Here is a 27,667-nt window from a genome sequence, read left to right as displayed (position 1 = left end):
AATAAGACTCTGACTACAGCACATGTTTCCTCAAATAATTGCAGAGCTCAGCTTTATCATTAAGCAGATGGTTTCTATTAATTCCCAAGGAAAGTAAATGATTGCAATTAACCAAATACTCAAAACTTGAGGATTTTAGAGTTCAGTCCTGCGATTTCCAGCATGAGTCTGTGTGTCACCCTTTTCTTCAAGGGATGCAAAGACAATTTCATAGCATCTCCCATTTTATAGGGGGGCTTTGAATGTAATTTTGAGAGTTCTCAAAGCTAAGTAGGTGCTAAATCTCTGTTGCCTGGCTGGTTCTAAATTTTTGTGGTATTTTTGCTGTTTTGGTAGTAGAGAAGGGGTTGAAAATATTCTAGTTAAATTTGAGTACCAGCAGGGTGGAAAAGAGTTCCAAAACCCTGTAAATTCAGGTAGTACCATAGAGGTCATTTCTTTTAAACAAATGCTCCTTTGCTTCCTTGCCCTGTTGTACAACATGTGTGAGTCTATTTCATTGGCTTGACAGTTTCAAAGAAAAGATAAACTGTTGGAGAATATCCCCATGCAAGTCCACTCCACCTCCAATTAAATAGACTAATGTTCGCAGTGGATTTCTTCAGACTTGTTAATTTTAACCAAATAATATTGATTCCTCTCTTTTTCATTTTAAAATTAGTCATTTGCTCGACAAAGTTTTGTTTGGGTGGGCGCTGTGTGCAGGATGCTAGAGCTGGGAGGAAAAAGGTTTTTGTTCCTGATTTCAAGGAGCTTACAAAGCAGGTGCAAAGACAGACATTGTAAATTGTCACAGTTCTAGGATATACTTGGATAGGGAGCATCTCAGCACATGGGCAGGTGTCAGGAAAGAATCAGAGCAGAGAAAGGACTTGAGCTAAGGCTAGAAGGATGAGTAGAAATGTTCCAAGTTGTCAGCACAGTGGAGGGAAGAGTGTTTGCAAGGCGGGGAGGCCCCAAAGCAGGGTGGGTTCCGGGACCTCTCAGGTAATTAGATGTTGCCAGGATGCAAATTTCAAGGAAAGAGTGTTGGAAGCTCAGGTCAGACTGGTCGGCTGGGGCCAGATAATGATGCCCTTTTCTGCCTTGCTAAAAAGGAGTTGAGATTTTTATCCTGCAAGTGAGACTCTTTGTGGCAGCAGTCTGGAGAATATATAGATTAGAGGAGGTGAGACCAGACTGGGGAGATAGTGACCCATCCATTAAAGAGTCTAAGGAAGAGACGGAAGTCCATGGGGACTTTCAGGTTTCTGGTTTAGGCCACTGTTGGGAGGAGGCATGCATATCCTATGAGATAGACTGTGGAAGGAGAAAAGAAAGGGTGCCTAGAGTCACCCAAGTGGAGATGGTCAGTAGCAGTGGGGTGGAGGATGGGGGCATTACACCATCCCAGGGCATAAAGGAGACTTTGAGTCACTGGAAGCCCCACTCAGAACTCTGCATGTGACCCATGCAACTATGTCAAGATAAGCTTAACAACAACAGGTATTTTAACCTGTTTCCCTCTTGTGTTTCTTACACTCTTTATTTTGTATTCTCACAAACCCCCATTTGGTGTGGATTCTGCTGTAGCTTGTTGGATGTATGTTCTTACCTCTGACCAGCTTCAGCAAGACCCCTCGATGCCACGGGGGCTTGGGAACCCTGGCGGATGAGGAACGCTGGGATGGGTGCCAATTGTTCCTTAATGTTACTCCTCATACCTTTATTCTAGCTTCCTGTGGGGAGAGGCGACCTTATCTAGAAAGTTATAAGCTGCACAAGTTCTCTCCCTTCTTCTTACGCCAAATCAGGGAACCTTCTGAGACTCTGGTTTGCAGCTTTATCATTAGTTTAAATTGTAGATGGGGGTTGGATAGACCAGCACATTCTTTCCATCTGAAATAATGACCTTCCTCTTCCCCACCTCCTCTCTGGAAAACTGACCTTTAGGGCCCAGCTCAAATTCCCCCTGCTCTTTGACCACACCTCCTGAAAGGGAGCCAGCCCTTGCTCCTTGGAACTTATTATTCTGGACCCTTTATTCACCACTTAGCTTATACGGTCTTGTGTAGTTAGTTATTCTGGTGTGCGTGACTGCTGCGTACTCCTGGATGGACTGTCCTCGGGGGAGGACCCTGGATTGTCCTTTTTGTCGCCTATATTACGCTTATGCTTAGAAAGCACGAATGCATATTTTTCTGTTACTATATTAGGGAGACTTAAAGATAGAGGATATTTTTTCTACGCATATACTGTGAAATTTAACCTTGATTTTCTTCTCTTATAAATTAAAATTGTCAGTTATAAATATCGCTGCCTTCATTACGTACATAATACTGTTAATCTGAGAACCTTGAAAGTAGGTTTATCCAGTTCCCGGTTTGTTTCCTTTTTTAAATTTTATTTATTTATTTATTTATTCATGGCTGTGTTGGGTCTTCGTTTCTGTGCGAGGGCTTTCTCTAGTTGCGGCAAGCGGGGGCCACTCTTCATCACGGTGCGCGGGCCTCTCACTATCGCGGCCTCTCTTGTTGCGGAGCACAGGCTCCAGATGCGCAGGCTCAGTAGTTGTGGCTCACGGGCCTAGTTGCTCCGCGGCACGTGGGATCCTCCCAGACCAGGGCACGTCCCCAGCATTGGCAGGCAGACTCTCAACCACTGCGCCACCAGGGAAGCCCCGAAAGTCGCTCATTCTAAGATCCTCCCCATTCTGAGATTCAATGTTATAAAAGCTAGACATATAAGGGAAATAATATTACAGGGGGTAGAAATTATTCCAGCTACAGAAAATAATTTCAAATCTGCTCCAGATTGCTCCTATAAGTAATAATACATGAATACTTGGAGCCTGCAGCTAATTACAAAAAAAAAAACAAAAAACAAAACTCAGGGTCTATTTTTTCAGAACTATTAACAAGTAATCAAAATGGCTGGTTTCAATTTCTTTCTTTCTTTTCTCTTCTACCAAAATAGTTGAAATGCAATGAAAGTGAAAGGCCCAAAGACACACGACAACAAAACACAGAGAGAGAGTTCTTGGAAAATTCACAAAGCTACATAATTCAGCCAGTATATTTAAGAGTTTTAGTGCCTTGTTAGAAAATTTGATGCTGGTTGAAGTCAGCTTGAGAAATTCTCAAGTACTAAATGGAAGATTTGCCACTTTAAAGGGTTCCAAGTGAAGAAGAATATTTAATTCTTTCATCAGTTTGCCTCAGATAGTCCCGAAAGCTGGATAATACAAAGAGGCAGCAGCAAGTCAGGTGAAAAATTCCTTCCATTGTATGAATCTGTTTTCATTTAACTTTTATTAATGTCCACTACACCTATTTTGTCTTTGTATAACATAATTTTGTCTGTGATTGATTATCCATCCATTTCAAATTTATGTGTACTGTGATTTAATTAACTTTACCCTTAAGCAATGTGTTTTGAGACATATTAATGAGGTGGGAGTCTTTTCAGAGTACTCATAACTTATACTTTTTTTTTTTGGCTTAGCATCAAACTTTGAAATTCTGTGAGGCAAAGGGCTGAATTCTGAGCCTGCATGACTCCAGGGAAGGTCTCCCATATATTTTCAAGCATGTTTGCTCATCATTTTTAGAAAAGACTACTTTCTCACATCTAAAGTAAGAAAGTAGAGATTTCTCTCTCTACTGCCAATTAAGAATTTACTTGAAAAAAGATCTTTGGGCTGCAGAGATGTTTTTACTGAGTCCTTTAAATTAGTTTCATGACATTCCTCTTTTAAAAATATTTTAATGTGTTGAATTTTAATGTTTTCTAAGAACATACTAAAACAAAATACAAATAACCAACTTAAATGTATGTGATTTGGGGAGATTAGGTATTTCTCCTACATTCTGCTCAATGCATACTTGCTATGAGAAACTGCAGAATGCATCCTGGCTTTATGCATTTGGATATCTATATCATTCATCCAATGACATTCAACAGTATTTTTAAGGCCCACTAACCATGTGCTAGTTGTTGTCAAAATTCAGTGTGGTCACCTTAGGAGTTCACGTTCACTTCTCCTCCAAAGCCAGTAATAGGAAAAGCAGCTAATCCTCATCTACTATAAGAGGAAGTCAGAGATAATGACTAAAATTTTTAAATTAAGTATAATAGTTCTACATATTATTTAGAAATATGGAGGTAAGTAGTGGAAGAAATAACTACAAGAGTTAAAAGTGGTTGACTCTGTTGGCCAAGGGCGGCCAAATAACTACTGTTTCTGTTGTGAGCCTTTTAGCACTGTTTTGCTTTTAAAAAGTGTATGTGTGTCTGTGTGTGTATATAAAACTTTGATAAAATAAACATTTTCAAAAGCATAACTAATTTTACCAGATGGTTAGCATTGTTCTTAGAGTTTTGGGTAGAGATTGAATTCTGTCCATATCCTGATGGAACTCCCCTGTCCTGCAAAAGGTAAGGCCCACCATCTTTACTTGGCACGTGGAGGAAAAGGCCTGAACCTGCGGTTGGGTCTATGAATGTGACACTGGGAGGTGGGAATAGGGCAGATTTGGCTCACCAGATTCCCAACCCAAATAATGAATGTTGCAGGAGGATTTTAATTGGTAAAACATGATAGATTTACAAACATAACATAAAAAATAGCTACAAAAATTGAGAAATTGTTGAGGAATAGCGTATCTACATAGTACCAAAAAAATTATGTATACTAACGACTTACAAACACAAAACAAAGTAAAACGAAACGCACTTTTAAAATGGAGAAATACGGTGCTCACCAACTAAACCAAGTGATCACTCTGAAATTCGGTAACAGTGGGGCAATCTTATATGTTTCTTGATGTGAAACAATAGGAAACAACGTGAGCAATGTGAAACAACGTGAAACATACCACCACCAGTGAAATCTTCTTTCCAAGAATCCAATCAAACCTGACACAGGTTACAGGAAATGGAGGGGCTAGCAGAATATGTTAAAAGACGATATAAGGAAACAAACAAATCCAGAATGTGGCCCTTCTAGAAGACAACAGTTGTGATGCTTCACAAAGCCAGTGTGATTTAAAGAAATGATGGGGACACTATTCTAGTCTAAAAGGTCTAAAGAGACCTAGTGACCAAATGCAGTGTACCACTTTGTTCGGATCCTGGTTAGGTGAGGAAAAAGCTGCTATTAAAACATTTCAGGGAATTCCCTGGTGGTCCAGTGGTTAGGACTCTGCACTGTTACTGCTGAGGGCCCAGGTTCAACCCCTGGTCTGGGAACTAAGATCCCGCAAGCCAAGTGGCGCAGCCAAAAAAAAAAAAAAAGAAATTTAAACAAATTTAAATTAAAAACAAATTGAAAATTTTGAATAGAGATGAAATATTTGATGATATTATGAAAAATTACATAAAAACCCCAGTTTTATAACCTTACTTGCTTTGACAGTGTAGAAAATAAAACCAAAGGCCACAAGAACCACACCTTGGTGAAATCTAGTGCTGCCACAGCCGAGTTCTGAGTGCTTCCCTCCCCACAACCCTTTTCTCGCCCTCTGCCCACAGAATAACATGGATGGAGTTCCTACCTCTGCCACTTTGCTGGTTTTCTTGGGCATGCCATCTTCCCCTCAGACCTTCATTTCTTGACAAGATAAAATAACTGTACCAACCTCATGAGGACCATGGTCAAGTGAGTTCTGTTATGACCTTGTAGATGGGACGGTGCTATGCACATGTGCAGTGTCAAGCCTGTTTCTCTTCCTTGCTCCAGGCCGCCCCCCTGCCCTGCACCCTATGACTGGAGGGGGCCTGGATTCTGTTACTGACTAGCACTGTCATAAACATCTTAGATGGGAATGTGTCCACCGCCCTCCCTTCAGAGAAAGGTCACCCTGATGCAGGGAGTGTGCACATCAGACCCCTTCTCACCTGACTGTGCTGATACACAAGCCCTTTCTTTGGCTGATGATGGGAGCTTGGCCAGCCTGAGTGATTGTTACTGGGACCACTGTCTCTTGTCCCTGATGAGGAGAATGGTTCTTGTTCTCTCTCAGTCAGTTCTGCACTCAATAAGAAAAGAGAGGAGTTGACATGATTCTTGTGTAGGCAGCAACCAGACTAGATACTGAAGGACAAAAACAGTCCTCTTTGTGAACTAAGTCAAATTTTTCCCCTATGCAACATAAATTATGTATTTGTCTACTTCTACTTCCTTCTGAGCTACTTGGACCTCACTTCAGCAACCCCATGACTGAAAGTTTTCTTCTAGAGGAGTGTATCTAATGTTACTGACTCAATCTGGATATTGATACTATATTTATTGAGATTATACTTCAGTGTCTTTGAATCATTTTCTCTCTGAATAGGGGCTATAGAGCATTTCCAGGTGAGCAGATAACATACTTGTTTTGAAAAAATGAATCCCCAAATACATCTTTTATTTCTCTCATAAATAGATATTTTTTATATCTTAAGGGAAGATTTCTAGATACAAACACAAAGTAAGAGGTCTTAAAGGAGCTTGATGAAAGTGAAGGAAAATATTTCATGGCCACTGAGCTATGATATATCCCTTTCAGACCTAGTAAAAATAATTAAGGTTCATTTAAAGCTTACTATGTGCTACATGCTTATTTGCTGTGTCAAGTGCCATATGATCAGTATTGCATTAAATGCTCCCAGCAATCCTATTCTCATTCCCATTTTACAGATGAAGAAACTGAGTCTTAAAGAGAGAGCTAATTTTCCTAAGGCTGACATGATGAAGAGGCTGAGTGGAGAATTTGTATGCAGCCAGTAACTCCAGACTCAAACTGTCAACCATCATACTGCTGCCATCTTGCTGCCGGAGAGCAGTCTACTCTCCTCCTAGGGGAAAAAATGCTCATTTAGTTAACCCTCCCCAAAATGAAGCGGGAGTTTGAGGAATCTTAGCACAAACTTTTATTGGCTTAGGTTGTGTAGCATAAATAAATTTATTGATTTAACTCTTGAAACATTTCCGTCTTTTAATGTGTCCAAGAAGGTCTTAAACAAAACCAGGGAGGTTCATGACGTACTCCCAGTGTAATTCCTGATGATCTTGACGAGGTGGGATGACTTTGTGTTGTACTGATCGCAGTTGATTTTCTTACACCGGCTCGAATGCCAACTGGAAGAGATATCAGATAGTCTTCTCTAGGACATTGGATTGTAATTACAGGGCTCTTCTGTTCCACTGCTTCTTTTACTTTCTCTGAAGTCCAAAATCAAAACCAGAACTCTAGCATACTTGACATTTCTTTCAGTCTTGTGCATTAATAAAACTTTTTTTTCCTGTTGCTTTATAAGGAATACATTTAGAAAGGCACAAAGGACTCATTTCTTTAGAAACTTAATGCATAAATATGTGACTTTTAGATACAAAAGTGATTGAACTCTTAAACCTAATACAAAGTTGTTAATTAGTAACTGACTACATATAGTAATCACTGAAATTTCTAGGAAAATGAAAGTTGCTGATGGAAAACTATGATAAGAATTATAGAAGTGCCTGCTCATACCAAGACAGCTGTCAGCTGTCCCATTAAGAAAGGGTGCTCTGTGTTTCCAGGCTAGGAAATAAGGCCACAGTAATTTAAAGACACAGATAAAATTTCTGATTGTATTATTTTTGTAAATATTTTAATCATTTTCTAATTGTAGAGACAACTTGAATATTCAATTGTACTTTCAGGAGACTATTTAGCATCCATTCAGCTATCAAATATACCTTATATGTATTTTGTCAACTATTTAAAAATTATTTTAAATATGTATGCCTTAGTAAAATTCACAATTCAATTTAAAACCATTAAATACAATTAAATCCTATGTGTTTTCTTGAGGTTGACATAGTACAGCTACCAGTGTCTCACTTTTGGGAAATCAAAGGCAATGAATGGTTAGATCAAAGACCTGGTGTCTTTTAAAAAGAAAAAGAGGGAATTTCCTGGGCGGTCCAGTAGCTAGGACTCCGTGCTCTCACTGTTGAGGGCCTGGGTTCAGTCCCTGGTCAGGGAACTAAGATCCCACAAGCCGTGCGGTGTGGCCAAAAAAAAAAAAGGAAAGAAACTGTTTATGTTATGTGTTTATGTGTAGCATTGCAGTAACTTGCACCAAATATAATGCACTTATAGATAGGAAAACTTACTCCTGGTCTATCCCTACGCTGTGCAGTCATGATGAGGGATGGGAAGTATAAGATGTGTTGCTCCATCTTTTTTTTTTTTTTTTTAATTTATTTATTTATGGCTGCGTTGGGTCTTCATTTCTGTGCGAGGGCTTTTCTCTAGTTGTGGCAAGCGGGGGCCTCTCACTATCGCGGCCTCTCTTGTTGCGGAGCACAGGCTCCAGACGCGCAGGCTCAGTAATTGTGGCTCATGGGCCCAGCTGTTCTGCGGCATGTGGGATCTTCCCAGACCAGGGCTCGAACCCGTGTCCCCTGCATTGGCAGGCAGATTCTCAACCACTGCGCCACCAGGGAAGCCCATGTTGCTCTATCTTAAGCAGCTTAAAATCTCATGGGGCAGACAAAAACATCCTACACATTAAACTGTTAGGACACTAATTCTTTCAGTATTAACTGCAGTATTGAGCCAGAACCTTGACACTCCATACTCCCAAGTGTGGTCCTCAGACCCAGGGCAGTTCTGTGGACGGAAGCTTATGAGGACTGTATAATGTCAGGCCCCATCCCGACCTATACTATATCAGCATCAGCATTTGTACATGACCCCCACAGATTGAGTACTCTGCCTATTAAAGTTTGAGAAGTGCTGAGCTGGAATAACGCAAGCAGTGTGTTTTAGACCTTACAGCACTGTCCAATGAACTTTCTGCAGTGATGGAAATAGTCTCTTTTCTTCGCTGCCCAATACAAGAGCCACTAGCTTATGTGGCTGTTGAGCACTTGAAATGGAGGTAGTGCAGCTGAGGAACTGAATTTTTAATTCTAAATTTAAACTTAAATAGCCACATGGGGCTAGTGGCTACCGTATTGGATGGTGCAGGAGAAGAAAGCACTGGATGAAAAACCAAGAGATTTAATACTTGTTTCAGCACTAATGATATGGACCACCTTGGAGAAGTACCCTTAACTTACTTTGCCTCAGGTTTGTCATCTGTAGATGATGGGTTGAATTAGATGATCTTAAAGGTTTTTTGTGTTTGTTTTGGGGTTTCTTTTCTTTTTTTTTTTTTTTTTTTTTTAGTATTACTGTTACAAGATTGCTTTTGTTGAAAGAATGCTTCTTTGAACAACTGAGTCTTGACATGGACATGCCATTTTTAAGAGTATATCCTGGGCAGAGTCAATAAAGTAGGAAGGAAAGATGGATTTATCTCCACGAAGGAGGAGAGCATAGTTTGGTACTCAGTACATACAAAATATTCAGAAAATGTCTTGTTCCCGCTTTACCCCCAAAGCCTAGATCACTGTCTGATACACAGTAAACACTCACTGTAAAATTGTTGCATAAGTGAATCAATGTGATGGTTAAATGACTGCTCAAATCATCAGAGTTGGTATTTAAGTCCTTTTGACTCGGTCCATTATTACTGGGTTTTGGTTTTTGTTCCTTGGTGCATTTATTCAAGAAGAGTCTCCCCTCAGGTCCCAGTTAACACAAAACAGATAATTCAGGAGGCGTATGTGTGTTGAGTGAGGCGTTTTAATTTAGCAACACCCAAATGGGATCTTTATGTTGAGATCTTGTAAATAGAAGAGTGGAGAAGAATGAAAATAACTCTTTAGGTGGACTACATGTAGTTTTTCCAAACAGTTAATTTAAGAGCATTCACCTCCACTAAATATGAATTACATCTGTGATTTGGGCATGAAACTTAATGAGTCTTCGTAGCAAATAGGGTGAAAACCCTACACATCTGCACAGCGAGTTGGGAAGAGGCCCCGTTTGAAGGCTGGACACACAGGAATGTAGGAACCCAGAAACCAGGTGTTCTTGGTAAGTTCTGGGGGCCTGGATCCTGCGTTTGGCAGAGCAATTCATGTCCCGCCTCACTGAGGAGGGAGCCGGATGTAGAACTGCTCAGGGAAATATAGTAATTGGTCAGGAGGAGAGATGAGCTACTGAGAGCTATGGTGGTAAAGGCCAGAAAAGTCTTGCAGGGTTCATGTCCTTTTGTAGCAGCTGGAGGCATTTTTCACCTTGGCTCTTTGCGGTGTCCCTCCTGACGTTCTGTTCTCAGTTCCTAGATTGATTTCTTTCTTTAGCAACTTTATTTCTGGAAACAGACCAGAGTCCACTTAGATTCCTGCAGTTCTGGTTCTAAGCCTTTCTGCCCATAGCTGCTGCTGCTACGAGAGCTGGTCTCTCATCTTCCAGGTCTCCCTGTCTTTTGGCCTCTGCACTTTTGAGCCTTTCATTATATAGTTCAGTGGATGGTGTTTATGTCTAGACCAGAGAACCAAGACTTTCTTTTTCATCAGGTGCTGTTTTTACTGCACTGAGTTCAGTTTGTAGGTAAATTATGATGTAGGTACGCTCACCTGTGCTTCCTTCCTTTTCCCTCTGGAGTAGCTATGAACTCCAAGGGCGAAAGGGACTGTGTCTTGTTCATCAACATATTCCTGCACCCAGCGTGGAGTCTGGCGCCCCTCAAGCATCCAGTAACTCTTTCCTGACTGCTGGCTGTTTGCACCTGCATCTCAAAGTTGTGCTTTCCACTTGGTTGGCTGCCTGCCGCCAAGAAGGAGGAACAGTTTTACTGCAGCCATCTGAGTGTCTGCTTTCTCAGTGGTCATATAATGGCCACTTTTCTGCCATTTTGGCTAATACTGGCCTTACTCTGGCCCTCATTTCTCTCCAGTCTGCTCTGACTCTAATCCACACTAGGTCTTTTTTGGTTGAAAACTCCAACTCAGAATGGCTTCTCAGAGAAAGAGAGCTTGTTGGTGTATTCAGCTGGAAAGTCGAGGAGTAACTCTTGCTTCTAGTTTGTTTGAACCCCTGTGCGCAGTGATTCATAAGGACTCTTACCTCTTCATCTCCAGGCACGTTTTTCTCCTCACTGGCTTCCTCCTCAGGCAGTGTCGTCTGATATGGAGGCGGTGTGCACACCAGCGTCTGTGACCTTACGTCTTTCTCAGTCATTCAGGAAAGCCCCAGATCGAGCTCATATGCCATCAGTCATGTGCCATCTCTGAGCCTGAAACTGGCCGAGGGAATGAAGTGTTCCAGTTGCCTAGGTGTGAAAAGTCATGTGCTCAGCCCTAAAGCCAGGGGTAGGGTCTGCCCTACCAAAACCACTGTAGACCGAGAGAAGGGGAGGGAGAGCTGCCCAAAGAAAATAGTTTTTACTAGAAAAAAATGAAAATAACGCATCAGGAAGACAAAACCTGCAGGTATCTGCTATAGCGTGCTACACATATTTTTCTTTGTCCTTCCTCTGTGGTTTAGACATGAGCGAATGTGGTCTTCCGTGTCCATAAGATAGGTTTCTCCTTCTAGGAACAGAAATCTCAGTTTCTTTGTTTTTTTTCCAGTATCCTCTTTCAAAAAACTCTGCCTTTGCCCATAACTCTGGTGGCAGTGGATCAGGGTGCAAAACTTGGAAGGGGAGGCAGTTCATCCAAGAGGATGCTGTGTCAGCAGACCCCTGCCCTGCCCTCGACGAGTCATGTCACCTCAGACAAGGTTCTAACCTCACAGGTGCTTCATCACCCCTACCTCAAAGGGCTGCTGTGTGGAATTAGTCCATGATTGTGTGCAAAGCTCTTAGCATGTGCCTTAGCTTGTCAAAAATGCTTATATTTTATCTATTGCTCTCGTCGTTAATACTAGTAATGACCATGCTTACACACTGGCCCCTCTGCTAGACTCCCACGGGCTGAATTGGCTCCAGCCTTCTTCCGCTCCCTAACCCTAACCCAGCCAACCCTGGATTCCTGAATTTACCTGGGCTCCCATACACCCAGGGCTGGGACATGCACATCTTCAGGAAGGCACTTCTTCCCGCTTTTTCCCTCTCATCCATCAGGCCTCAGCATCAGTGGGTTTGTCCTTTGTCATTGGAGAGGGCTTTCCTGACCACCACCCTGCTCCTGCCCCAAGCCCCAGTCTATTATCTTCTTCCATAGCACTCTCTTCTTTTCCGTTATTTTCCTTACCACCATTTAAAATTATTTTTGTATATTTATGTTTTTGTGTATTTCTCCTAGCTGATGTAAGCCCCACTTTAATGCAGTAAGTAGGAGCTCAGTAAATATTTATCAGTAAAATAAATGAATGTCAGACGTTTTCTGGACCTCCTTAAGGGTCACAGGAATTTTGTTGAGGATAAAATGAGGAATGCCAGAGAGCTAGACAGTGCAGAGCTAGTGATGGGGAATATTGAGAAGAGATGGTTGAAGAGGAAATATAGGCTGGTTTGTCTTAAGAGCCTTTTGGGTGGGGTTTGGGAGGGTGGGCTACAGTGATGAAGAGGGTCAGCAGAGTAAGCTCTCTGATTCTTTAAGGTGGATGCCGAGCTTGCAACAGTCATTTTAGTTTAGTCTCCCTTTTTCAAAGTGGATTTTGTCTGTATTTAGCATCTTTGCCAATTTTATATATTTTCTCTCTCTTTTTTGTGTGTGGTTTGGGGGTACGAGGAGATGTTGGTCACATGGCCTATTCATTATACAATTTCCCGAGTACCTTGAATGGAAACTTTATAAATAATGGCTATTTATGGTTTTTGTCTAGACTTAAAATGGTTATTTAACAGGCAATGAAATAATTTACTCACGGTTCTTATACTGTAAATACACACACTACATTTAAGGGGCAAATGTTAGGGCTCATGCTCAAAATATAAATCTTGTACATAGTGGTGAATTATTCTCTAAGGACAATGAAATTTGTACTCACTAGTATGAAATACAAAATAAATACAGTTACTTTTCAGGGATCAAATTCTTAGAAAGAGTTGAATGTCTAGGGTCATCATAAATCTAATCAGTGCTGATTGGAGCATGTTAACAGAATCATTTCTTAAATTCAAAATAATACAGGTTTATTTTCAAACATTTAGAAAATACAGAAGAGAAAAAAGAAAACAAGAAAATAACTGTAATCCCGCTTCCTAGAATAATACTGTGAGCATTTCGGCTTATACCCTCCTATGCTTTTTTCTCCTGTTCATGAATTTTTAAAGCATACGATTAGAATCATACTATAGATATGTCATATAATCTGTTTTTAAATTTTCATACATTATTAACTACTTTCTAGCTCTAAATATTGTCTGTAACTGCACTGTTCAGTACTGTCACCACAGCAGCATGGGCTGTTGAGCACTAGAATTGTGGCTAGTTAGAATTAGGATGTGCTGTAACTACAAAAAACACATCAAATTCCAGAGGAAGTACAAAAAAAGGGAAAATGCCTCATTATTAATTTTTATATTGATTACCTGTTGAAATATTGGGTTAAATAGGATATAGTAATAAAATTAATTTCACTTTTTAAAAACATTTTTTCATGCACCTACTGGAAAATTTAAAGTTACAAATATCATTCACACTCTATTTCTGTTGGACAGCACTGGTTCTATAGCATCATTTTTATAGCTGCACAATTTTATACCACTTGAATATAATTATTTAATTCCTAATCAGTCCCATAATGTTGAATCTTCAAGGCACTTCTTATTTTTCAGAATTAAAAATTACTCTTGGAACACCCTGTACATAAACCTTTTTGCACATCTCTGATTACTTAGGATTTACTGCTAGAAGTAGAAATGCTGGGAGAATGGAAATCCTTTTTTTTTTTTTTTTTTTTGGCTTCGTTGGGTCGTCGTTGCTCCGCACAGGCTTCCTCTAGTTGTGGTGAGCGGGGTCTACTCTTCGTTGCGGTGCGTGGGCTTCTCATTGCGGTGGCTTCTCTTGTTGCGGAGCACAGGCTGTAGCCACGCGGGCTTCAGTAGCTGTGGCTCGAAGGCTCTAGAGCGCAGGCTCAGCAGTTGTGGCTCACGGGCTTAGTTGCTCCGCGGCATGTGGGATCTTCCTGGACCAGGGCTCGAACCTGCATCCCCCGCATTGGCAGGTGGATTCTTAACCACTGCGCTAACAGGGAAGCCCGAGAACAGAAATTTTTAAATGAGAAATATGTTATAAATAAATGAAGAAGAAAAAAATAATGCTTTTGTTTCTCATTATGTTATCATCCGCCTTGTAGAGAAAGATATGCTTCTGATTATTAACCATTGCTCATTTTACATTGAATCAGAAATATCACGTCAACTATATTCAAATAAATCAAAATTAGCTGTAAGTTGTCTGTAAAGTTGGCTCTGAATTTTCATGTTTTATGTGAATTGCAAGGGGTTAAGAGTTGGACTCAGCGTTATTCTTCCTCCTGAATTAAAACACATACGCTTTCTCGGTTGTTGCCTGTAGACAATCATGAAATGGAAAAGGTTTTCAGTATATAGTTTTTTAAACCTTTCTGATTTATCTTTGTAAAACTACATGATGTGAAGGGGGAAGGGGTTGTGAGCCTAAAAGATCATTTATCAGAGATCCAGAGTATTTGATCTATCATTGGTGGAAAGGTACCACTGTTTTAACACTATTTATTGTACATTAAAAACAAAGCCTTAGGATGTTTAGCGATAAGGCATATGTTCGATGAACAAGGTTGTGATTTTCTTGTAATATTAACTGGACAAAATACACTTAATTTTTTGTGTCACTTGGCCAGTAGATCCTCTGTGAAACCTTCCTTGCTTATTTAGGGTTTTTGCCTTTTGTACTTTTCTCTAGTGTCTCAGGGACTCTTAGGGAAAAAGTCAGGAAGCTTCAGGAGTTGCTGAACTCTCTTTCGTTTCCCCAGGGGAGTAGTAAAGAAAATGCCAATCCAAAAAGAGAGCTTATGTTTGACTAGGGAAGTTAGCAAGTCACTAAACAGCGACTTCAATATAATTTAGGGGGATTGATTCATGGCATTTCTAAAGTATAAAATAAAGAGTTTCAGGTTCTCTGTCAGTGTTTCATTTAAAGTAATGAATTACATTGTCTACCAATGAAAGAAGCAGAAATAAAAATCCATAATTTAATCCAACTTGACAAATTCTTCCTTTTTCCTAACTTTGGATCTAATGAATTTGATCCAAACCCTACCTCCATGAACAGAAACTCCAAGCTGAATTTTTCCCTTTATGAGTGAGGGGAGAAGAGAAAACTGACTTTCAATGGAATGGTATTCAGAACTACCAAAAAAGAATTTTTACTCCTCGAGGATAATGTTATGTAAGACTCTACTATCTATACATTTTGGATTATTATTTAGTTGCTTTGTCTTCCCTCCAGAGGAGATAACCATCCAAGATAAAAATATTTACATAACTCTTTTATTCCTAACTTGCAGTGAATGTTTCCCATCTTTGCCATCTGATTGCAAAAAAAAGGTTCTCCATTTATTCACTTTAACATGAGTCTTCAGTGAAAGTCATCTTTTACAGACTTCGCCGTCTGCCTCTCAGTTAAACGTACATGAAAGTACACCATGTCGTACTAGCTTGGGATAGTTTTCAATTTTCAATCAGATATAGTAGCAGTAGATCTGAGATGACCTGACTTCTGTAAGAATCACATTTTTATCCTATGGTGGCATTTTAAATAAAAGGCTAGTATTTTATTTCATAAAAACAAGTAGCAAACTACAAGCACTTTATCCTTACTCTGTTTCTAGCTTGACTCTTGTATCTCCCAGGTAAATAGACAAGTATGAGAAACATTTTTTAGAGGTCATTCATTTAGATTTCTTTTAACTTGTATATATAATTAATAGCTTAGTTTAATTCCATATTAAATCTTTGCCATCTGTGGGATTATCATGCAGTGGCGACATGAAAGTCACATAGGAACATGTTTAATTGAGTAATTAAGGCTACAGAAAATGCTTCCAGAGAAATATTTTGATTACAAATAAAATCAAAGCAAAATATCTAGTTTTGAAGGACTAGAAATTTTTCCTAATTAAAAAAAGAACCTGCCATTTTTTAGTGCAATTTTATAAGTGTTTCCGTGTGTAGTGCCACAGAGCAGAAGGTCTAAATCCGACACATCCATTCTTTAAAAAAAAAAGTGCAGAGGAAGAGGGGCTGTTTTCAAGGGAAGCTTCCCTTCGTGGTGGTACTTCAGAGGCAAAGAGCCATCTTTTGGTTTTCACTTGAAGATTTATTTGAGAGGCTACAAGGACTGCTCTCTAACTATGATGCTGGAGGGCTGTGCAGTCCTTAAAAACTTAGCTAGCATAGCTCATTCATATGCTCATCGTACACCTACATATTAGGTATGTGATGATTATTCCTTGATTTTTTCACACTCAACAGATTAAAAGAAAATATTTTTAGTACAGTTTTAGGTTCACAGCAAAACTGAGAGGAAGGTACAGAGATTTCCCACATACCTCCTGCCCCGCCGTGCGCACGGCCTCCCCCGCGATCAGCATCCCTCCCCGCAGTGGTACGTTAGTTACAATTGATGAACCTACATTGATGCATCATAATCACCTAAAGCCCATAGTTTATATTACATACAGTTCATTCATAGTGTTGTATATTGTATGGGATATGACGGCCTGTATTCATCATTGTAGTATACAGAGTATTTTCTCTGCCCTAAAGATCGTCTGTGCTCTACCTTCCCCCAACTTCTGGCAACCACTCATCTTTTTACTGTCTCCTTTCCCTGAATGTCGTATTGTTGGAATCATACAGTATGTAGCCTTTTCTGATTGGTTTCTTTCACCTAGGAATATGCATTTAAGTTTCCACCATGTCTTTTCATGGCTTCATACCTTCTTTCTTTTAGAGCTGAATATTCTATTATCTGGATGTACTACAGTTTATTTACCCATTTACCTATTGAAGGACATCTTAGTTGCTTTCAGGTTTTGGCAATTATGAGTAAAGCTGCTATAAACATCCATATTTCTGTAAACATAAGTTTTCAGCTCCTTTGGGTAAATACCAAGGAGTGTGATTGCTGGATTGTATGGTAAGAGTATGTTTAGTTTTGTAAGAAACCACCAAATTGTCTTCCAAAGTGGCTGTACCATTTTGCGTTCCTACCAGCAATGAATGAGAGTTCTTTTTTTTTTTTTTTTAATTTAATTTATTTATTTATTTATTTTTGGCTGTGTTGGGTCTTCGTTTCTGTGCGAGGGATTTCTCTAGTTGCGGCAAGTGGGGGCCACTCTTCATCGCGGTGCGCGGGCCTCTCACTATCGCGGCCTCTCGTTGCGGAGCACAGGCTCCAGACGCGCAGGCTCAGTAGTTGTGGCTCACGGGCCTAGTTGCTCCACGGCATGTGGGATCTTCCCAGACCAGGGCTCGAACCCGTGTCCCCTGCATTGGCAGGCAGATTCTCAACCACTGCGCCACCAGGGAAGCCCCTGAGAGTTCTTATTGCTCCACATCTTCACCAGTATTTGGTGTTGTCAGTGTTCTGAATTTTGGCCATTCTAATAGGTATGTCAGTGGGTATTTTTTGAGCCGCTGTGAGAATATCAAATGGAGTCTCACTGTTATATTCCAAACATTTCTAATTACGTCAAATTCTGCCTGATGGATAGAATATAAAAATTTCTGGCAATTTAAATTTAATACATTTAACTTTTTCCTAATACCTAAGATCTTTAAAATAATAATGTTTTATTATGAAATAATGTTTAAAGACAACTGTAAAACCAGGCCATAAGTATTATGTTCTTATCTTTATAAATATGAAGACTTCTTGCAAATATTCATTTTTTTCTCAAACTTAAGAAGTTTTTCCAAAACTTTCCTTAAATATAATTTTTTCCGCAGTAAGACTTCCATACAAATTTAGCTTTCCCATGTAAATTTGAGAAAGCTTGCACTTCATTTTATTTGTTTAATTGCTTTATGGCAAAAAGATACAAAATAAAACTTTAGATAGACATTAAAGAGTATAGAGTATATATAAAATTTTTAATAGATTGCTTATCATTAGATACAGAACTTGGGTAGTTACTCCTTTCCAACATCAATACTTCTTTTTTTTTTTTTTAATTTTATTTATTTATTTACTTATTTATGGCTGTGTTGGGTCTTTGTTTCTGTGCGAGGGCTTTCTCTAGTTTCGGCAAGTGGGGGCCACTCTTCATCGCGGTGCGCGGGCCTCTCACTATCGCGGCCTCTCTTGTTGTGGAGCGCAGGCTCAGCAATTGTGGCTCACGGGCCTAGTCGCTCCGTGGCATGTGGGATCTTCCCAGACCAGGGCTCGAACCCGTGTCCCCTGCATTGGCAGGCAGATTCTCAACCACTGCGCCACCAGGGACGCCCCAACATCAATACTTCTTGATCAGGACTTGCTTATTTTAAGAATTTTCTTTCTTTAATTCCTAGCATTTTTATCTCCATTTTATAAATTTATTTATTTATTTATTTTTGGTTGCACTGGGTCTTCGTTGCTGCACGCAGGGTTTATCTAGTTGCGGCAAGCGGGGGCCCCTCTTTGTCACAGTGCACGGGCTTCTCATTGCAGTGGCTTCTCCTGTTGTGGAGCACAGGCTCTAGGCATGTGGGCTTCAGCAGTTGTGGCACGCAGGCTCAGTAGTTGTGGCTCATGGGCTCAGGACCACTTTATAAATGAAAAAAATCAAAACACAGGAGTTCAGTAGATTCAGGTAATTTTGAGACCCAGTCCACTGTTTTATTCACTTCCTGCTTATCAAATTCATGACACGCATTTATTAAGTGCCCTCTGCATGCCATGTCTTCATGGGCTCCCAGTAAAGTCTTTTCGTGACAAGGTGTCCTGGTCATGAGATGGGGCCTCCAGTAGTGCTTGTTGCCTGCTAAGTGAATCTTGAGTTGCATCTTGGGTTGGAAGGAAGAGAGGAGGAGGCAGTTTTCCTTTAGGAAAACACACCCTTAAATTCTACCCTTTCCCAGTGACCCAATCTGACTTCCTCACTTCTCCTTTCTTAACTGCTTAATCATCTGAATGTGTAGAGATAGTGCTGGTCCACAGTTTGATATTGGACACGTTGTCCTTGACAAGGCCATCTCACAATGGCCCCTGTAACATTCAAGCACCATAGACTATTTTGTCTTCCTGGGAACTCGCCCTCAAATCTAAGCCTTCCTCTCATTTTCATTGCCACGCTTAAGGCACCATGATTATTTAACAGCTTCCCAACTGGTCTTTTTGCCTAGGCTTCTTTCTGCATTCCTCTGAACCATTTTCCACACTGCAGCCATGGTCACTGTTCTGAAGGGCAAGCTGATCATGGCCTGGCCCTGCTACAACACGCCAGTGGATCACCCTTCACCGGAGTTCTCATGCAAGGCCCTTGCAAAGTGGTCCCAGCCCACCCTCCAGACCTCTCTGTCCACGATTTTGCACTTGCACTCTCTGTTTCTCAACCACGGAACCTCTCACTACCCTCTAGGCAGGAAAACACGTGGATTTCTTGGGAAAAGGCATTCATCCCCTCCTTGCCCATTGTGATGGTCTTTGGTCCATTTGTAATAGTGACATTTAACATCTGTTGAGCACTTACTGTGTAGCAGGCATGGTGCTTTATATGAATTATCATTTTTATTGGTGCTATTGATGTAGGTGCCATTATTGTCCCTGCTTTAGAGAATAGGAAATGGAGGCCCAGGGAGGTGGCACAGCTAGTGAGTGGCAGAGCTGCCATATGAACCAAGTCTTGATGATTCTAGAACCCATGTCCTTAACCACTGTGCCTTACTGTCTTCCAAACATTTCTTCTAAAAAGGATCATTACTAATAAAGAAGAATTTTCAGGTAAATGTAAAAAATTTAAACAGTAATTATTACAACAATTTTTACTCAATAATTTAACTTTGGTTTTTATTTCAGGAAAACTTTAATCTACTATTGGGTTAGTAGGAAAAAATTAATTTAAAAAGGATTACATGACTAAAATTCAGGTGCTTGCATTTACTGGTTCTTTGTTTTTCTGTTATTTGCAGTGTTTCAGAATAGCCTTGATGTTCATAATCACACATTCTATACAAAACAACACTTTGTAAAGCTGCTGTATTATAGGTGTGCTTGCTGTTTCAAATTACCTGTGTTGCAAAGGCCATTTTAATGGAAATAAAATTAGCTTAAAGATAGGAAGTGCCTTTTATTAGCCCAATGAAGCCATAGTCAATTCAATTAAAGTGTTAAAATATATTTCACAGGAAAGAATGTTTAGGGTCATAAATTAATTCAACATTGTTGAATTGTTGTTCCTAGGCACTTACTATTTACCTGGGAATGAGTATTGTGTTTGGTACTTTGAAGATAAATTTTATTAACAAAATGCCTAGTTAATAAAAACTTGCTTCAGAATGCTATGTTTGACATCCAAAATCTTTTTTTTTTTTTTTTAATTTTTATTTTGGCTGCGTTGGGTCTTGTTGCTGCGCGTGGGCGTTCTCTAGTTGGGGTGAGCAGGGGCTACTCTTCGTTGTGGTGCGCGGGCCACATTGTGGTGGCTTCTCTTATCGCAGAGTACTAGCTCTAGTCGTGCGGGCTTCAGTAGTTGCAGCACGCGGGCCCTAGAGTGCACGGGCTTCAGTAGTTGTGGCGCATAGGCTTACTTGCTCCGTGGCATGTGGAATCTTCCTAGACCAGGGATCGAAACCGTGTCCCCTGCATTGGCAGGCGGATTCTTAACCACTGCGCCACCAGGGAAGTCCCTGACATCCAAGATCTTTATCCTGAACTCTGTGGCTGACAAGGTTTAATTTCATTTAAGCATGGGATAAGTTTGGTTAAGTTTGCAGATAGATAAAAGTTGCAGGTTTATACAGATCACCTGTTTTGACTGTGTTTGTAAGATGTATTTCCACCTGTACTACATAATGTGACCCCCAGATTTTTACCCTTTAATAACACCAAGAGGGTTCGTATTTATAATTGGGCATTCCTTGAGCCATCTGAAACCCTGAGGATGTGAAAGACATGCATATGAAAATCCATTGCTTCCACCTGTCTTCTTTCTTTCCTTTCTTGGTCGTTTTGAAGACTCAAGAAAGGTGTTTAGTATCAGCCTGTTGTTTCACACAGGTTGGGAACAGATGCACTTGTGTGAAAAAGTTTATTGAAATATTTACCAGGTGACCTTTTTGTAAAGTAGCCATTAAAAGACCTAGTTCCCTGTGTCCTGTTCACAATTCAAGAGGTGCCCCTGCGTCAATTGGGCTAGAGGGAAATTCAGAAACTGGGCAACTTGATTAACCTTTAAATGCCTGCTCCAAGTTTAAAAAGAACTTAAAAAAAAAAAAAACCTCTTTTAGAATCACCTTTCAACTAACGTGAACTGCTTTGGGACATGGGCAGTCTTTATATTAAAGTGGTTAAGGATAAAACGGGTGGAATAGCACAAAGCTTGCTTTCTTTATGAGAGGTCACTGAAAATTCCTAGATCCCTTAAGATCAAATTTATGTAACATATCCACTTTAAAAATAACTTTGCCAGTGTCTTGCTTTAAAGAAAGATTCTGTTTGCTAATGGAAAAAAAAGAAAACTTTGGGGCTTCCCTGGTGGCGCAGTGGTTGGGAATCTGCCTGCCAATGCAGGGGACACGGGTTCGAGCCCTGGTCTGGGAGGATCCCACATGCCGTGGAGCAGCTGGGCCCGTGAGCCACAACTACTGAGCCTGTGCGTCTGGAGCCTGTGCTCCGCAACAAGAGAGGCCACGATAGTGAGAGGCCCGCGCACCGCGATGAAGAGTGGCCCCCGCTTGCCGCAACTAGAGAAAGCCCTCACACAGAAACGAAGACCCAATACAGCCATAAATAAATTAATTAATTAATTTTAAAAAAAATTATAAAAAAAAAAAAAAGAAAACTTTGCTCAGCCACCAAAGTAATAAAACTCACTTGGTGCAGTGGTGGGTTTCCCATGGCAAAGTGCCACAGGAGGTACAAAGGAAAGGAGCATCAATGTGGCCAAGTCCCAAACACCGCCAGATGTACATGGCTCTCATTTTCAAATTTTTAAGGTATTTTTTGACTGTTGGCTACATTTATTAAAACAAGATACATTGTCAGATAAATATATTTTCTCTTGTCACATTAGGTGGTAATTCTATGTACTGTGCTGTGGTATAATTTAGAAACCAGGGTTTACAATACCAAACTTGCAAATTTCAAGGCCAAGATATAGCCTGAATTATCTGAGTAAAACTCAGTAAAACTTGTCTGCTTTGATCTGGTTCTATTGCAAATGGACTGTAGTCATTTAATTCCACATAATTCTAGTTGTACAAGCAAAGTAGAAAATGGCAGTCCTAAAAAACCCCTGATTTCATTTGAAGTATTTAGATAATTAAAACCAAATTGGGTTGTTCTGAGGGTAGTTGTCTCACTCTTCACTGTTGGTTTATACAGCTAGTGTCTTCATAGGAGACATTCTCAGTGCTGGGAGAAATGGGACAGATTGCAGCAGACCATTTCTTCTGAATTTTAACTGGTTGGTTAATTTCTACTGTTAATCACTTTTAACTGTATTCCCTTCATAACTATCTTGAAATTGAAATACATTGTGGTTTTAAAAGTATTTCTCTTCATCCATTAACTATGTAATTAGTAAAGAAATATAATGTTCCTCAAAATAAGGTTTTAAAGTTTCTTTGCCATCACTCTTTTGACTTTCAATTATATAATCAACATTTGTATTAATACAATATAAATTGCCTAGATTAACTCATTTATCCTTGTATCAGTAGATGTAAGCACACACTACCACAACATGACATTACATCTGATTCAAATTGTGCATAGAGTGAAATTTCTTGGACGCTTACATTCTGATTTGTAATACCTCACTGTATTGCTAACCAACCAAATTCAATCGACAGTTTGAGGCTCTGCCTAAATTAAAGAACTTCTTCTTAAGTTCAAAGCCTTTTGAATTAAAAGTGTATTCTTAGATTATACAGATAACACAAACTAAAGTGAAGCCTTAATCAAATTAAAACAATGTAAAGGACTATTTGGCATGGATCTTGTTCACAGAATCTCCCCACTGTGCTAAGCACTTTTCATGAATCATCTCACTTAATCCCCATCACAACTTGGTGAAGGAGATTTTACATTTCCATTGCGTAGTGGAGGAAAATGAGGCTAAGGGAGAATGAAATGACATGCCCCCCATGAGGAAATTACTAAATGAGAGAGCTGGCATTCTAACTCAGGGCTGTCCTTCTAAACAGTCCACTGTCTCTTAATATTCTTCTCATGTATGTTGTCCACCAAGGCCCTGCATCTTTCTTTTCCACATGTTAGGTTGGTTATGTCGGAAAAACATGGTGAGAGGTTCGGTTGCCAGGGTGTATTGGGGGGATCATCTGTTCTCCTGTGCAGATTCCATATAACTCTCTTACTTCCAGGACTCCAGATCCACCATAGCTCTGGGGACACATAGGTATACAGTGACCTTATCATTTTTTGTCCAAACCTGAACACTTGAGAGGTTGAAAGAGGGTGCCGTCAATAATTCTATGTGGAAAGGAGGCACAAACTAAGATTTTCCAAATCAAAATGGGGCGTGTGGTTACAGTACATAAAGCAGTGGTTGCTGGGAGGGTGTGCCATATCAGAGCTGCAGGGGAGGGAGTGCTGTGGGTTGAAATACACCATCCTGGGGACTGCTACGGATCCTGATCGGGACAAAGAAGATTGAGAAATTCTGGTTTAGAGCAGTATTTCTCAACTTTTTTTATTTTTTTTGTTTGTTTGTTTTTTAAATTTTTACTTTTATTTATTTATTTATTTCTTGGGCTGTGTTGGGTCTTCGTTTCTGTGTGAGGGCTTTCTCTAGTTGCAGCGAGCGGGGGCCACTCTTCATCGCGGTGCGCGGGCCTCTCACTCTCGCGGCCTCTCTTGTTGCGGAGCACAGGCTCCAGACGCGCAGGCTCAGTAGCTGTGGCTCACGGGCCCAGTTGCTCCGGGGCATGTGGGATCCTCCCAGACCAGGGCTCGAACCCGTGTCCCCTGCGTTGGCAGGCAGATTCTCAACCACTGCGCCACCAGGGAAGCCCTCTCAACTGTTTTTAAAAGCACATGCCTATGCTGCTAAACACATAGGTCTGCCTTTAATGTTATTTGAATTGCTAAGTAAACACTGGATTAAAACATTCAAAGCCACAGGAAAGTTCTGCTTTGTTTTCAAACTGCCCAACTTCCCCCCACTCCTTTTAGCTAACCATTTCTAGAGGTATTCCCTCACCTACCCCATCACTGGTCTAGAATTCTGTAAGGCAGTCTTGCGTCAATGTTCTTCCAGCTGTGGATTAATCAAAAGAATAGGCCTTTTTACTAAGTGTCGGAATGCTGTTTTGTTACCATCACCAGCACTGATCAGTATTCACTCACCAAGATCAGCGAAGGGGTTGCAGTTGATCAAGTACATTAAGCCACAGAAGTCTTGAAGTATCCCTTTTCTTTGGTAAAAGTCTAAAGCTAGAGCTAAAAATTCAGTAAATGTCTATTAACAACACAGTGGAGGGACTTCCCTGGCGGTCCAGTGGTTAAGACTCTGTGCTTCCACCGCAGGGGTGTGGGTTCGATCCCTGGTCAGGGTACTAAGATCTGCCTGCCACGTGGTGCAGCCAAAAAAAACCAAACAAACAAACAAAAAAACACAGGGGAGGCAATAGTTTAGTTCCCTGAGTGCTATTTAAGAATTGGTCATGTTGAAGATATTTTTCAGTATTAAAGATGACACTGATTACTGTTGAGGGTTATGTACATGAGGGAGATATAAAGTAGCCATTCTTTCAACATTTCAGGTCTGACTTTCCTAAATAAAGCAGAGAATTATCCATTATGAAGCCACAGTGCCTCTCGTGGAAGACCTGCTACTTTATATGAATTATCATTTTTATTGCCCACATCAGCACCGTTATGCTGTAGGTGCTATTATTGCCCCCATTTTAGAGAATAGGAAATAGAGGCACAGGGAGGTGGCACAGCTAGCTAGTGGCAAAGCTGCTGTGTGAACCAAGGCTCCAAGATTATCTTGTCAGTAAGCGTAATTTACAGTTTATTGGAAGGCTGTAGGGATATTGTTGCTAGGTTTGTTTTTTTTTTTTAGAAATATAAGATGTATTATTCTTGCCTCAATGAGTAGATATTGCCAAATAAATTTCAGGATCAATTTGACTAGATGCTAATATAGAATACAGTTCAGTTTTAAATAAAAATGGGATTAAAATTCATCTCATAACTTTTATATGAGTGAATTCAATAGTGTTTTCATTTTAAAATTGGAAGACAGATGCAAGGACAAATATAGAAAAATTAAGGACCCCTGAGCTATTTTTAACATTTTAAAATTAAGTTGACGGCTGTTGCTGTGTCAGAACTTAAATAACTTTGCTTCGTTAAAAAATACATCCACAACATATGGATTTCAACATGTCGTATATTTATTGTTTGTGCTTATTAGGGAAAGGCACATCAGTTGAAAAAAATGAGAAATTCTCCAGGGTATAAAAAGTTGTCCTGGTGGCGCAGTGGTTGAGAATTTGCCTGCCAATGAAGGGGATACGGGTTCGAGCCCTGGTCTGGGAAAATCCCACATGCCGCGGAGCAACTAGGCCCGTGAGCCACAGCTACTGAGCCTGCGCTCTGCAACAAGAGGGGCCGCCATAGTGAGAGGCCCACGCACCGCGGTGAGGAGTGGCCCCCGCTTGCCGCAACTGGAGAAAGCCCTCGCGCAGAGACGAAGACCCAACACAGCCAAGGATGGATAAATAAATTAATTAATTAAAAGGAAAAAAAAAATTGTCCTTGTTAGCAGGCAAGCAGTCATAGTGCTATCAAGATATCTGTCCTTAAAAATTTCTGATGCTTTTAATTTAGCTAACTTTTACAGTAAAATCAGTTTTCTTGCTTATGAAATGAAGGCATTATATTAGGCTGGGTTTTTAATTCTCTTATTTTTAGAATTACAAACTCAAATTTAGAAGAGACATCCTGAGACCTTTTAGTTCCTCCTTCGTGCTCTAGAAATTCATGTCTATCTGATGTGCAGAAAGAAACCCATCTATTATGCAGAGAAACACCTTTCAGACTACTAAAGTCCCCACTCTTCTTGTTAAGTGTCCAGTTAAGTATTTAAGGACACATTTGCCTTTTATCAACAGAAATTCCTTTCCTTTTCCTTCAAACTCGGGACTTAAGAGCTGCAAGGTGACGTTGAGCTGGGAGGAGGCAGTGAGACTGGTATTCGAGGATGGCCTTAAAAATAAGCCCATGGAAAAAATGAAATAGGGACCTCTGGTTAAAGATGGCAGATTGAATATGCACACTTACCTCTGTCCTGTTGCAGAATTTCACTAAGATGACAGTAAATAAATTACTTTTTAAAAGGAGATAACCCACAAAGATGAGAATGGGAAAGAAGAAAATAACACATCTTGGAGACTGGCAGCAGGATACTGTCACCCTCTGTACCCATAGGTTCTGCATTCTTGCATACAGAGGGTGGACTATAAAGGCACTTGAGCATTCTATGGGGGGGGGGGGTCCTGGAACCAATCCCCCATGGATACTGAGGGATGACTGTAATTGGTAACTGACTTAGAAGACTCAAGGAAGCAGATCCTAATCTAGAACTAGAGAAAGTTGAGTTGCAACCTGAGTTATACCATAGACGTCCCAAAAGGCTCAAGAAAGTTTACCCTTGGGAGAGTAGAACAAGCCTCTCTAGCCTGTGAGACACCAAGCACAATTGAGGGAGGGGCTGTTGGGTGCCCACAGGCCCACTAGGCCTGCACTTGCCCAGCTTCAAGAGCGAAGAAAGAGCCTGGAGTCAGCAGCAGAGACATCAGTGGTTTAATGGACAGGGGGAGCTTACATGTCTGAAGCGAGGTCCTGGAGTGACACCCACTGTGTGCAGTGGACAGAGGACAGGACGTGGCGGCAGTCTTTGCTCCCAGGGGGAAGGGGAGATTACCAGTTATAAGGGGAATTGACAACAGGTTGGCTCATTGGTTACCAGGAAGCTAGCAGAGGGGCACAGCCCTCACCACCCCTTTGATAAGCATAGTGGAGAGTTCTGATCTAAAGCTAGAACAATCATTAGCTTTGGGCCTGGGGTAAGTATGTAGGAAGGTCAGTCATGTGAGTAGCGTGTAGCTAAAGCAGGCACTGGTCAAGCAGGGGCTGTACAGAGAGCAAGAGAATAGGCATGTTGGGTGGCCTGACCATACAGGGATCCCTAACCAAAACCAGAGGAGTCAGGTAACATGCCTCAACTTGCCTTCCACATCATTCAGCTGGGTATCATCCTGTAGGCAGGAGATGGGAAGTGTTCTCTGGAGAATCTGGTTAGCCAAAAGTGGGCAAAAGATGAAACAAAACTAGAGATACCGACTTTGGGGGTTCCTGTATTATCTTAGTCTAGAGTGAAGACAGAGTCAAAAAGCTCCCTTCCCCTGACCCCATTCTCCCAAAAACAGACAGCGTCCAATCAGATTTTTAGTGTCTCACTCTGAAATATGAACAGATAGCCAAGGATCATCAGACATTGGAAGAATGTCTGTAAGACATTGGAAGAAATATCTAATATGAAATGAACAGAGAGAGAGAGAGTACCGATAGAACAGATACTACCCAGGGAAAAGAACACTTAAAAAAAAAAGAAAAAGAAAAAAAAATATATATATATATATAATTAGCATTGTCTGAGAA

General features: G+C 40.5%; 1 protein-coding gene and 1 non-coding gene across 6 annotated transcripts in view; both read left to right on the top strand.

The window, feature by feature from the left end:
• PRICKLE1 (prickle planar cell polarity protein 1) overlaps positions 1–27,667 on the top strand; it is a 107,355-nt gene that overhangs the window by 31,910 nt on the left and 47,778 nt on the right. The window lies entirely within an intron of this gene.
• Positions 5,157–5,229, top strand: TRNAN-GUU (transfer RNA asparagine (anticodon GUU)). Its single transcript has one exon. It is a non-coding gene; the product is annotated as a tRNA-Asn (tRNA).

The sequence above is a fragment of the Balaenoptera ricei genome, chromosome 10 (genome assembly GCF_028023285.1).
Source record: "Balaenoptera ricei isolate mBalRic1 chromosome 10, mBalRic1.hap2, whole genome shotgun sequence".
In the NCBI taxonomy this organism is placed as follows: domain Eukaryota; kingdom Metazoa; phylum Chordata; class Mammalia; order Artiodactyla; family Balaenopteridae; genus Balaenoptera; species Balaenoptera ricei.
The sequence above is the reverse complement of the archived record's forward strand: the minus strand, read 5'-3'. Positions and strand labels throughout refer to the sequence as shown.